The 13,374-nt window shown below is 35.2% G+C and overlaps 1 protein-coding gene across 10 annotated transcripts in view; it reads left to right on the top strand.

Moving 5' to 3' along the window:
* BCAS3 (BCAS3 microtubule associated cell migration factor) overlaps positions 1-13,374 on the top strand; it is a 581,826-nt gene that overhangs the window by 58,473 nt on the left and 509,979 nt on the right. The window lies entirely within an intron of this gene.

Genomic DNA, 13,374 nt, shown 5'->3' with positions numbered 1-13,374 from the left:
AATTTTCAGTGTTTTCTCTGGTACTTGTATTTGACTGTTAACACCCCCAGAATGATTAATTAAAAAATAATTTCATCCCTGTTCTCTTTGGGATATTGTCTGAATGTGGGTTGCTAACTCTTCTTGAGTAATTCTTTTCTGTTACCCTTTTTTCTTAACTTCACCTTCTCATACCCAGCACATCCCTCCCTCCCTTCCTCTCTCCTCCCTTCCCCTTGCTTCTGCCTCTCTCTCTCCCTTCCTTTGTCTTTCTTTTCGTTTTTCTCCCTCTCTCCTTTCTCCCTCTTTCCCTTTCTCTTTCTTGGTGTAATTTGCATGTAAATATTATCAAACAGAATCCAGTGATACATAGGAAGAATTATATGTCAGGACCAAGTAAAGATATTCCAGGTATACAAGGTTGGTTAACATTTGAGAATCAATCAGTGTAATTCACCATATTAGTAGAATGAAGAAGAAACACAAATAATCATTTCAATAGAAATAGAAAAAACCTTTATGATTAAAAAACTTTTAGCAAATTAGGAATACAAAGAAACATCAGTATGCTAAAAAAGTCTATAAAAAATCTACTGTTAATATTATATTCAATAATGATATATTAAATATTTTCCTATTGAATTTGGGATGGATTTACCATTGAACTTCTGTTTACCATTGAACTCAAGTCCTTGCCATTACAATAAGATAAGAAAAATAAAAGATGTAAATATTAGAATGAAAGTTGTAAAATTATCTTTATTCATAGATAATTTGAATGTATATGTAGAAAATAAAAAGAAATCTCCAAATGGTTGGAATTAAGAAGCAGTAAGAACTGTTGCACAGCAGAATCATTCGGTCTTTGGTGAACTGATTGCCTCACAGTTTGTTTTCCCAGCGTTAGTTTCGGCCATCACCAGTCTTCCCTATCTCCACCTTCTTCTCTGCAGCAACACTCCTCTGTGATCGTTTTATTGAGCTTCCATTTCTGAGGGTGATCTGCCTTTTTTTATCAGGTCTCTCATTTTCTACTTCCTCTTCTAGAATACGAATATCCTAACTCCTCTTGAGTTAGGACATTATTCAACTTCTCTTGAGTTAGGACATTATTCAGCATCAGTAGTATGTGTTCCCATAGGATTTATTGTTTTTTTAATTTTGGTTGCTCATTGCCTCTTACTTGTAGGTTTGTAGGCTGTTTTCAAATCTTTAGTACCTCACAGAGTACTTGATACAAGGTGTTAATATATATTTGAATGTTCCTACATGATCTAATCTTTTGAAAGTTATTATCTAGAAGAAAAGCAAGTTCCCTTTCTGTAGGTGTTACTGTGCGAAGTCTGTCTCCTAACAAAAGTGAAAAACTGAAAGATTCGGATGTTCTTTTACCCCATAGAAGGTCATTATTAGATTTAATGGGCATTTACTCGTATCAGCACAGTTTGTGCTTCCCTGTTTTTTCATGGTCACTAAGAGTAATTGATTACTTTCTTAATGAACCTACAGCTGCTTTAGAATTTTTATCAGTGCAGTCTTTCAGGAAGCTATGACCAATCAATTGGTATTTTCATGTCAAATAAAAGCTATTATTTATTCTCTTTCAAGTCAGTCATTTTTAAGAAATTAATTTCAAGTCAATTATTATTACTCTCAATGACTCTAGTGGTTTTAAGTAAATCAGTACCTGACTTGTGAAATAAAATATAGCAATATATGTGATTTAATGTAAAAGTTAAAAATTTTAGAGAGCTATGAATATTGTGCTAATGATTATTTCCAAGAAGTGGGATCAGAGGCCACATTTGCCTTAATACGTTTTAAATTTCTTAATTTAAAGACCATACAGTTACTTCTAACCACTTAAAATATTCATTATAAGAATCAAGAAATGCTGAAATGTAGAAAGTGAAAATTCATGTGATTCTATGTTATTAGTTATAAACCCAGGTTGCCGCTTTACTTCTTTTATTTCTTCACTCAGCTACTGAGTGTGTATTTACAGCTTACAGTATGCATTTCCTGTTTTTTTTTTCACCCTTGAACTATTCATACATTCTTGAAATTAACTTGTATTATATACAGTACCTGATTTAAGTTCTTTACATGTATTATATGTATTTGCTTTTGGATGTGAGTGTATGTAGAACAGTTTATATTGTGAACATCTTTCCATTTCAAAAGTTCTTTCAGCATTGCCAAAAATTATGTTATTCCATTGTATGATCATTTATATTAATTTTAAACCTTTGCCCTATAACATGTTACATTGTTATATACGTGTGTGTGTGTGTATACATTTAAAAAGTATACAAGGAATTATTTTTAGGATAACTCCTAGAAGGAATTATTTTTAGGATAACTCCTAGAAGGAGAATTACTAGGTAAAAGAATGTATTCATGTAAAATTTTGACAGATATTGTAAAATTGCTTCTCAAAGAAAGTATGCTGTCATTTATACGTGTGAATTCCCTTTTCCCACTTCTGTGCTTTATTGGCTATTATGCCTGTGTGGTGGGGGAAAATCCTATTCTTTAGCAATTTTTTCTGTCTTTGAGTTCTAGGGACAGTGGATAGTCATCATATTTTTGCTGTTTATTCTAATAATACCATGCTTGTTTGTACTACTGATTTCAACTCTTTACTAGATTATTAGTGATATATTATTATGTATGTATGTGGGTCTGTAGATGTCCTGTATTGTTGTTCAGTCACTAAATTGTGTCTGACTCTTTGCCACCCCATGAATTGCAGCACACCAGTCTTCTCTGTTTTTTCACTATCTCCAAGAGTTTGCTCAAACTCATGTCCATTGAGTTGATGATGCCATCCAGCCATCTCACCCTCTGTCACCCTCTTCTCCTCTTGTCCTCAGTCTTTCCCAGCATCAGGGTCTTTCCAATGAGTCGGCTCTTTGTATCACATGGCCAAAATATTGGAGCTTCAGCTTCATTATCAGTCAGTTCAGTCGCTCAGTCACATCCAGCTCCTTGCGACCCCGTGGACTGCTGCATGCCAGGTTTCCTTGTTCATCACCAACTCCCGGAACTTGCTCAAACTCATGTCCATTGAGTCGGTGATGACATCCAATCATCTCATCCTCTGTCGTCCCCTTCTCCTTCTGCCTTCAGTCTTTCCCAGCTTCAGAGTCTTTCCCAGTGAGTCAGTTGTTTGCATCAGGTGGCCTAAGTATTGGAGCTTCAGCTTTAGCATCAATCCTTCCAATGAATATTCAGGACTGATTTCCTTTAGAATGGACTGGTTTGATCTCCTTTCAGTCCAAGGGACTCTCAAGAGTCTTCTCCAACACCACAGTTCAAAAGCATCAATTCTTTGCCGCTGAGCCTTCTTTATGGTCCAGCTCTCACATCTGTACATGACTACTGGAAAAACTGTAGATTTGAGTATGCAGACCTTTGTCGGCAAAGTGATGTCTCTGCTTTTTAACATGGTGTCTAGTTTTGTCATAGCTTTTCTTCCAAGGTGCAAGCATCTTTTAATTTCATGGCTGCAGTCACTGTCTGCAATGGTTTTAGAGTCCAAGAAAATAAAATCTCTCACTGTTTCCATTGTTTCTCCATCTGTTTGCCACGAAGTGATGGGACCAGATGCCGTGATCTTTGTTTTTTGAATGTTGAGTTTTAAGCCAGCTTTTCCACTCCCCTCTTTCACCTCATCAAGAGGCTCTTTAGTTCATCACTTCCTGTTGTTAGAGTGGTATCGTCTGCATATCTACCATTGTTGATATTTTTCCTGGCAGTCTTGATTCCAGCTTGTGCTTCATCCAGCCTCCCATTTCTCATGATGTACTCTGCACATAAGTTAAATAAGCAGGGTGACAGTATACAGCCTTGATTTCCTCCTTTCCCAATTTTGAACCAGTTGTTGTTCCATGTCCAGTTCTAACTGTTGCTTCCTGACCTGCATATAGGTTTCTCAAGAGGCAGGTAAGTTGACCTGTAGGAATTTTCCATAATTTGTTGTGATCCACACAGTCAAAGGCTTTAGCATAGTCAGTGAAACAGAACTAGTTTTTTTTTTTTTTTTTTTGCATTCTCTTGCTTTTTCTGTGATCCAGGGGATGTTGACAATTTGATTCCTGATTCCTTTGCCTTTTCTAAATTCAGCTTGTACACCTGTAAGTTCTTGGTTCATGTACTGTTGAAGCCTAGCTTGAAGAATTTCAAGGACTATATAGGACATCCTATATAGTTTGCAAGTTATCCTGTTACTTGTGATGTTTATCAGGTTTTTATGTGTCTTTAGTTTCATACAAGGAAAATCTTTGCGTATCTTTACCATATCTAATTTTAAATCATGACTGTTTTTGAAAGTTGAAGTTTTTCTTTTTCTATTATAGCTTCTTGAATGTTTTTTTTGCCAGCCTCTGATTTTCATAGCTTTTTGGGGGAAAATCCTCCTTTGTTATATCTTCCTTTGGAATCACAGGTACAGTTGTTTGTTAATCATTGCGTTCTCTGCAGTGCTTTGTGTAATATGTGGAATATCTATAGGTGGTACCCACCAAAAGGATTTATGCAGTATTTTGCCAGAGAAAAACTAAAACTCTATTTCAATATAATGTATTTTTTAAAGTCATTTATCAGTGACCAAAAGGATAGCACCATTTTTGACTCTTAACAGAGCTTGTAATTCTGTTATGGATTATATTAGCCTTGTGCTTATACCATTTGCTTATTGCTTATGGGGTAGACGATCAGTTTGGCTTCTCACCTGAACCAGATTTTTTAGAAATCCAGATTGAACTTTATTTATTATCCTTAGGAGTCTAATATACTGGGTGTCTGAATTTTCTTGTTTTAGAGCAAATTCTTATAAACTAGGGCTTTTACTCTGAGAGCAGACGGACTGTGGAGATACAGTTTCCTCAAGTGTCTATGAGCCAAAATCCTGTTTCTCATCTAAAACACTGGGTGGACAACTTGGCTTATTCCTTTTAGGTTATTTTATTATTACTTACTGCTGGAAAGTTACTATTATTTTTTGTTCTGCTATGCATGGAATTCACAGTTCACATCTTAAAATATTAAAAGGTTTTTAAAAAAACCCCAAGGTCCAACCCATTTTTCCCTACTCGAGTGTAAATGCCTAGTATTTTTTGAAGCTTGTAATACTGTAAACAGCCCACCCATGCAGTCAAACACACTAATTGTTGCTGCTGTTTGATGATATGAATGGCTGAAGTTATTTTCTAGAAACAAATATGAGCAGAACACCTTTAGAATTGTTAAACTTTTTCTCATTTCCCTTTTTTCTTTTTTGCAAATTTTTGAATAGGTTGCACTTTCTGTGAGTTGAATTTCATTATTTTTTCAATGTGCTGGCTACCCGTTTCATCCTTTTCAACCAAGTTTTATCACAATCAAGGAAGAGCTGTTTGATTTGTTTAGTCATATGAATTCAGAAATTCTGGTTAACTTTTCCAGAAGGGTTTGTCATAATTTTTTTTTCTGCAAAACTTTAATAACTGTGGTTAAACAAATAAATCCTATAAACACACACACACTCGCAGTCTGTCCATCCAAAACACTAGCGCCTTTCCGAAAGTAGGCCAACTGATGTTTGCTTACAGTCATCACCAGTGTTTTGCAAAGAGGAAGCAGGCTTATCGACATTTTAAATGGCCAAACTATGAGATTTAAGGCTTCCCTAATGTTTTCTGCTCTAATTACTTCTCAGTTTGCTTTGTGTATTTTTTTTCATAACACCTAGTCCTTATCACTGGGGCCTTTGTCACTTGGGATCATTTAGATTTTTACGAAATTTTGCGAAGCCTGTGATTTAGGTGAATTCTAACTTGAGAACATATGTTCTGTTCACTTTAAATTTTTTTTAATGTTTTTGGTCAGAGAAGCAGTGTTTTTAAAGGAGAATGTTTTAGAAATACTGCTTTTTTAGTTTAAAAATCCTTTTAGTTTTTGGTGATGCCATGGTATTGAGTTAGATAAATTGATCTAAGCGTATTCTCAGTTCATACCTAAATATTTGATCCCTGTAGTTTGGGACTTTTCCTATGAGGGAAGTATACTAAAGAGAAAAGAGAGGAAGTAAATGTATAATATTGTATATGATATATACAATAATGTATAATGTATATGTACAATAATATATATGCAATAATGTATAATATTGCTTTGATACTCTTCAGATAAAATTCTAAGTTGATTATAAACATTATCACCACCTTACACCATTTTGCAAGGTGAATACCATTACCCTATTTTATAGGTGAGGAAACTAAGCTTAAAGAGGTAGGTGACTAGCATCAAGATACATAGTTGTTAAGTGATCCAGTTGGAATTTGAAGTTTCAAGCTTACCCTTAACCATTTAGGCCTCACTGTCTTCCATTATATGATTTTTCCTTTATTACAGGAAAACAGTTTTAACAAATTCAGGTGTTTCTAGGCTATGACTCTGATAGCAGAAATCAAACAATTTTGTATTCATTGAAATTTGTAAAAGTAGGTCTATTTTTCTGTATTTTCATTCACACTTGAAGCTCTAAATTATCTGCAGTTGTGTCTTCATTATATTTGAAGTCCTAGGCTTTTACTCTTAACAGTGAAGAGCAATGAAGATAGTCAATATTGGGACCCATATATAGGTAATCTATTTTCCTACATTAAGTACATTGAAAATTTTAAGCTGTTGGGATGAAGTATATCACAAAGACAGCTGTAATGTATTCAAGGTAGTTCACTCTAAGTTAAATCAACCCTTTAAAAGAAATGTTGATTCCCTTTACAGGGCTTGGTATAAACTATTAAAAGTACATCAGAAGGGTTAGTGACAGATATCTCAAATCAGATAAAAACAAAGGTGTAACATGAAGCAACTAAATTACATGTGAGCTTAATGATTCTGACCCAAATAAACAGACTTGTAATGGAGATGCTGATCCTTATCAGTACAGCTTAAATGCCCCCCCCCTTTTTTTAAACTGTAGAACTATAAAGAAGATTGTAGGTGTCTTAGTGAATTGGACAAATTATGGTCTTGGAAATTGTTTATTTATCGCTACACGTTCCTAGGTGTGAAAATGAGAACTCATAATTTTCTAAATAATAGATATTTTAAAGTAAGTCTTTTAAAGGATTTATCTTTATTGAGAAATAATTTTCATGCCATGAAACTCATCAATTTTAAGTAGAAAATTTGGTGAGTTTTGCCAGATGGATATTGTTATGTAACTATCAAAACACAAAACCTTTTATCACTGTAAGAAGTTCCCCTTTCCACTTCACACTCACTAAAATGGCTATATCCATAAGAGAGATAATAACAGATGTTGGTGGGATGTGGACTAATTGAAACTTTCATACATGGCTTCTGAGAATGTAAGATAGTATGGCCACTGGAAAATAGCTTGACAGTTATTAAAATGTTAAATACAGAGTTGTCATATGACCCAGCAATTCCACACCTAGGTGTATAGCCAATAAAAATGAAAACGTATATCTACACAAAAGCTTGTAAAAAGTAGAAACAATCCAGATGTCTGTCAGTTTGCAAATAGAATGTGGTTATAATGGAATATTATTTGGTCATAAATAATTGAAGTTCTGATAAATACTATAACCTGATGAACCTTGAAAACATTATGCTAATTAAAAAAAACAGCTATAAAAGGCTGTGTGTGCTTAGCGACTTAGCACACAATAGTAAGTGTCGATTTAGCTTTGTAAGAAAATGCTAAATTGGAATTCCAAAGTGGCTATTCTAATTTTCATTCCCACTGGCAATGTTCTAATTTTCCTAATGCCTAAAAATATTGATCATATTTTCTTGTGATTATTTGCCTTTTTATTGTTTTTATAAAGTTGTCTCTTCAAATCTTTTGCCCATTTTTAATGCTGTTTTTATTATTGAGGTGTAAGAGTCCTGTATATATTCTAGATAGAATCCCTCCTTTAGATATGTGTGTGTATATGTATATAAACTATGTACAAAGATGTGTTCCTTCATGTGACTTACCTTAATGGACTTTGAAAAAGAAAGACTTTACATTTTAGAGCAGCTTTAGGTTCATAGCAAAATTGAGCAGAGGGTATATATATTTCTCTTATACCCTCCTGACTCTGTACATACTTTTCTCCCCCATTATCAGCATTCTCTCAGAGAGAGTACAGGTTTTTTGAAAGTTTTTACCTTTCAACTTTAATTCACTTTTATTTACCAATTTGCTGAATTTAGCCTTTTTTTTTTCTTTTACAGGTTGTGATTTTGGTGTTTCTTTTTTCATTCAGTTTTTTCCCTAGGTTTCCTTGTGATTTTTGTCCTTGAACCATGAATTATTTAGAAGGATGTGGTTTTCTTTTTAAATTTTGAGAGACTTTCCTGATACCTTTGTATTATTAATTTCTAATTCAATCCCATTGTTATTAGAAGGCATAGTTTATGTGATTCTAGTCCTTTTAAGTGTTCTGAGATAGGTTTTATGTCCCAAAATATTGTCTGTCTTGTTCCTTTCTTCTGTATCCTTACATATTGTCTTTCTGCTTATTCTGCGAGTTACAGGAGTTGGTTGTTGAAATCTTCTACTGTTAGTGAATTCTTGTAATTTTATGAGTTTTTGCTTTATGTCTTTTGCCATTCTGTTACTGGGAGCAAAACATTTAGGATAGTAAAGTCTTCTTTATGTATAGATACGTTTTTAATGAAGTCCCTGGTAATATTTCTTGCTCTGAAACACTCCTGCTTTCTTTTGAGTAGTTTTGGCATGGTATATCTCTTATGGTCTTTTTACTTTTAACCTTTGATTTTCTTTATACATGAAATGCATTTCTTGTAGGCATCATGTAATTGAGTCTTGCTTTTTTATCCAATATTGTATCCTGTTTATCGTTGTGTTTTAGACCATTTTGTTTAATGTGTGTATTATGGGATTTAAATCATAAAATAATTCCATTTTATCTCCTGTGTTATATCTCTTAACTGTGTCTTCTTGTCTTGTCTTTTAGTGCTTCTTTATGATTTATAGTATTTATCTTTAATTCATCACAGCCTACCTTCAAGTAATATCATTTCATGTATTATAAAAAATTGGAAATACTTGATAACAATAGGAAAGCAAGCCCATTTTGATTGAAAAATGGGCAAAGATTTTGAATAGACGTTTCTCCAAAGAAGATATACAAGTGGCTTATAAGCACATGATGCTCAGCATCATCATTAGGGAACCGCAAAAAGAGAACACTTCACATCCATTATATAACACCCATTATAATGGCTAGAATAAAGAAAAGAAAAAAAGCCCCACAGAAAATGAAATATCGGTGAGGATGGAATTGGAGAAAATTGGAATCCATGTGCTCTGCTAGTGCAGCCACTGTGAAAAGTGGTATGGTGCTTTCTCAAAAATGTGGATTTGTGAAGAATTTTGGGTATGAAATACTAAAGAAGTAAAATACATAGATATATTTGTTTTAATAGACTTTTTTTTTTTTTAAATTGGGGCTTCCCTCGTAGCTTATTTGGCAAAGAATCTGCCTGCAATGCGGGAGACCTGGGGTTGATCCCTGGGTTGGGATGATCCCCTGGGGAAGGGAAAGGCTACCCACTCCAGTATTCTGTCCTGGAGAATTCCATGGACTGTATAGTCCGTGGGGTCACAATAATTAATTGTAATTGGAGGCTAATTGCTTTACAGTATTTTGGTGGTTTTTGCCATACATTGACCTGAATCAGCTACGGGTGTACGTGTGTCCCCCATCCTGAACCCACTGCCCTCCCCATCCCATCCCTCTGGGTTGTCCCAGTGCACCAGCTTTGAGTGCCTTGTTTCATGCATTGAACTTGGACTGGTGATCTGTTTCACATATGGTAATATACATGTTTCAATGCTATTCTCTCAAATCATCCCACACTCACCTTGTCCCACAGAGTCCAAAAGTCTGTTCTTTTTATCTGTGTCTCTTGCTCTCTTGCATATAGGGTCATCGTTACCATCTTTCTAAATTCCATATATATGTGTTAATATGCTGTATTGGTGTTTTTCTTTCTGCCTTAACTTCACTCTGTATAATAGGCTCCAGTTTCATCCACCTCATTAGAACTGATTTAGATGTGTTCTTTTTAAATAGCTGAGTAATATTCCATTGTGTACATGTACCACAACTTTGTTATCCCTTTGTCTGCCGATGGCTATCTAGGTTGTTCCATGTCCTATGTACTGTAAACAGTGCTGTGATGAACATTGGGGTGCACATGTCTCTTTCAGTTCTGGTTTCCTCAGTGTGTATGCCCAGCAGTGGAATTGCTGGGTCATATGGCAGTTCTGTTTTCAGTTTTTTAAGGAATCTCCACACTGTTCTCCAAAGTGGCTGTACTAGTTTGCATTCCCACCAACAGTGTAAGAGGGCTCCCTTTTCTCCACACCGTCTCCAGCATTTATTGCTTGTAGACTTTTGGATAGCAGCCATCCTGACTGGCATGAGATGGTACCCCTCATTGTGGTTTTGATTTGCATTTCTCTGTTAATGAATGATGTTGAGCATGTTTTCATGTGTGTGTTAGCCATCTGTATGTCTTCTTTGGAGAAATGTCTGTTTAGTTCTTTGGCTTATATTTTGATTGGGTCATTTATTTTTCTGGTATTGAGCTGCATGAGCTGTTTGTATATTTTTGAGACTAATTCTTTGTCAGTTGCTTCGTTTATTATTGTTTTCTCTCACCGTGAAGGCTGTCTTTTCACCTTGCTTATAGTTTCCTTCATTGTGGAAAAACTTTTAAGTTTAATTAGGTCCCATTTGTTTATTTTTGCTTTTATTTCCATTACTCTGGGAGGTGGGTCATAGAGGATCTTGCTGTGATTTATGTCAGAGAGTGTTTTGCCTATGTTTTCCTCTAGGAGTTTTACAGTTTCTGGGCTTACATTTTATTTTTTAAGAGCAATTTCAGGCTTACAGAAACATTGAACAGAAAATGTAGAGAATACCCATATATTCTATGAAATTAGAGTTCCTGTTGCTCCATATCCTCACGAGCATTGATGTTGTCAGTGTTTTGCTACCTGTGTTACGGTATTTCTTTGTTGAATTTGTCTTCCCTAATAACATGTGCTGGGACTTTTCTTTTCATATGCTTATTTGCCATCTATATGTCTTCTTTGGTGAGGTATCTGTCAGGTCTTTAGCCCAGGTTGTTTATTTTCTTGTTGAGTTTTAAGAGTTACTTGCATATTTCAGATAACTGTGTTTATGTATATTTTTTCAATCTTTTTTCCCCTTTTGTGTTTCTGTTACTTTCTATTGCTGCCTCTTCATGTTTACTAATCTTTTTTTTTCTCGCAGTATCTAATATATTGTTAATCTATCCTAGTATATTTTTGATCTCAGACATTGTGTTTTTCATTTTTAGTAGTTGTGTGTGTGTTTATATGCTTCTTTATGGAGAGATCTCCCATGTCCTTTTTTTTTTTAACATGTTCACATTCTCTTTTTACCTTCTTGTGTAAATGGAGTATGTTTATCACAGCATCTAGATGTTAGTCTATCCTGTGGAAAGCTATACTGTGTTTGTAGGTTGGAAGGATTAAAATTGTTAAAATGACCATGCTCCTCAGACCAATCTATAGATTCAGTGCACTCCTAGTGAAAATGTCACTGACGTTTTTCACAGAACCAGGACAAATAATTTTAAAATTCGTATGGAAACACAAAAGACCTCGAATAACAAAACAATCTTGAGAAAGAATGGATCTGGAGGTATCACATTTGCAGACTTCAGACTATACTGCAAAGCTTCAGTAATCTAAACAATGTGGTACTGGCAGAAAAACAGACATAAATCAATGGAACAGAATAAAGAGCCCAGAAAGAAACCCATGCAGTTTTAGTCAATTAATATATGACACAGGAGACAGGTATACACAATGAAGTAGAGACAGTCTCTTCAATAAGTGGCACTGGGAAAACTGGACAGCTACATGTCCAGAGTGAAATTAGAACATTTTCATGTACTGTATACAAAAATAAGGTCAAAATGGGTTAAAGACTGAAATAGAAGACCAGAAACCATAAACACCCTTTGACATAAATTGCAGAAATATATTTTTTTTAATCTGTCTTCTCAAGTAAAAGAAATTAAAGCAAAAATAAACAAATGGGACCTAATTAAACTTAAAGGCTTTTGCACAGCAAAGGAAACAGTTGATGAAATGGAAGACAATCTACTGAAGGGGAGAAGATTCAGTGATATGACTGATTCATATCTAAAATATGTAAACAGCTCATACAACTCAACATCAAATAAAACAACTCATTTAACAAAATGGGCAGAAGATCTGAATTATAGACATTTTCCCATAGAAGCTATACAACAAACGCATGAAAAGATACTTAGCATTATTAATCATCAGAAATGCAAATCAAAACTTCGTGCCTCTCAGAATGACTGTCACCAAAAAGGCCACAAATAACAAATGTTGGAGAGGATGTGGAGAAAGGGGAACTCTTATACCCTGATGGTGGGAATGTAAATTGTTGCGGCCACATGGAAAATGGTATGGAGGTTTCTCAAAAAGCCAACACTAGAACTACTGTATGATCCAACAATTCCACTCCTGTGTATATATCCAGAAAGAAAAAAAGTAGAAGCACTTATTCCAATAAGACCCATGTACTCTGTTGTTCACAGTACTGTTGTTCAGTTGCTCAGTTGTGTCCAGTTCTTTGCGACTCCATGGACTGCAACATACCAGGCTTCCCTGTCCTTTCCTATATCCCAGAGTTTGCTCAGACTCATGTCCATTGAGTTGGTGATGCCATCCAACCATCTCATTCTCTGTCATTCCCTTCTCCTCCTGCCGTCAATCATTCCCAGCATCAGGGTCTTTTCCATTGAGTTGGCTCTTTGCATCAGGTGGCCAAAGTATTGGAGCTTCAGTTTCAGTGTCAGTCCTTCCAATGAATATTCAGGACTGATTTCCTTTAGGATGGACTGGTTTGATCTCCTTGCTGTCCAAGGGACTCTCAAGAGTCTTCTCCAATACCACAGTTTGAAAGCATCAATTCTTTGGTGCTCAGCCTTCTTTATGGCCCAACTCTCACATCCATACATGACTATTGGAAAAACCATAGCTTTGACTAGATGGACCTTTGCCGGCAAAGTGATGTCTCTGCTTTTTAATACACTGTCTAGGTTTGTCATGGTTTTTCTTCCAAGGAGCAAGCGTGTTTTACTTTCATGGCTGCAGTCACTGTCTGCAGTGATTTTGGAGAACCCCAAAATAAAGTCTGTTTATAGTAGCCAAGATATAGAAGCAATTTAAGTGTCCATCAACAGATGAATGGATAAGGAAGATGTATACACACATACACACACACAATGAAATTTTGCCATTTGCATGGTTGGACTTGGAGGGTTTTATGC

This window comes from Odocoileus virginianus, chromosome 17 (assembly GCF_023699985.2).
Source record: "Odocoileus virginianus isolate 20LAN1187 ecotype Illinois chromosome 17, Ovbor_1.2, whole genome shotgun sequence".
Taxonomy (NCBI): domain Eukaryota; kingdom Metazoa; phylum Chordata; class Mammalia; order Artiodactyla; family Cervidae; genus Odocoileus; species Odocoileus virginianus.
Note: the sequence above shows the minus strand (reverse complement) of the source record. Positions and strands in the feature narration are given on the sequence as shown.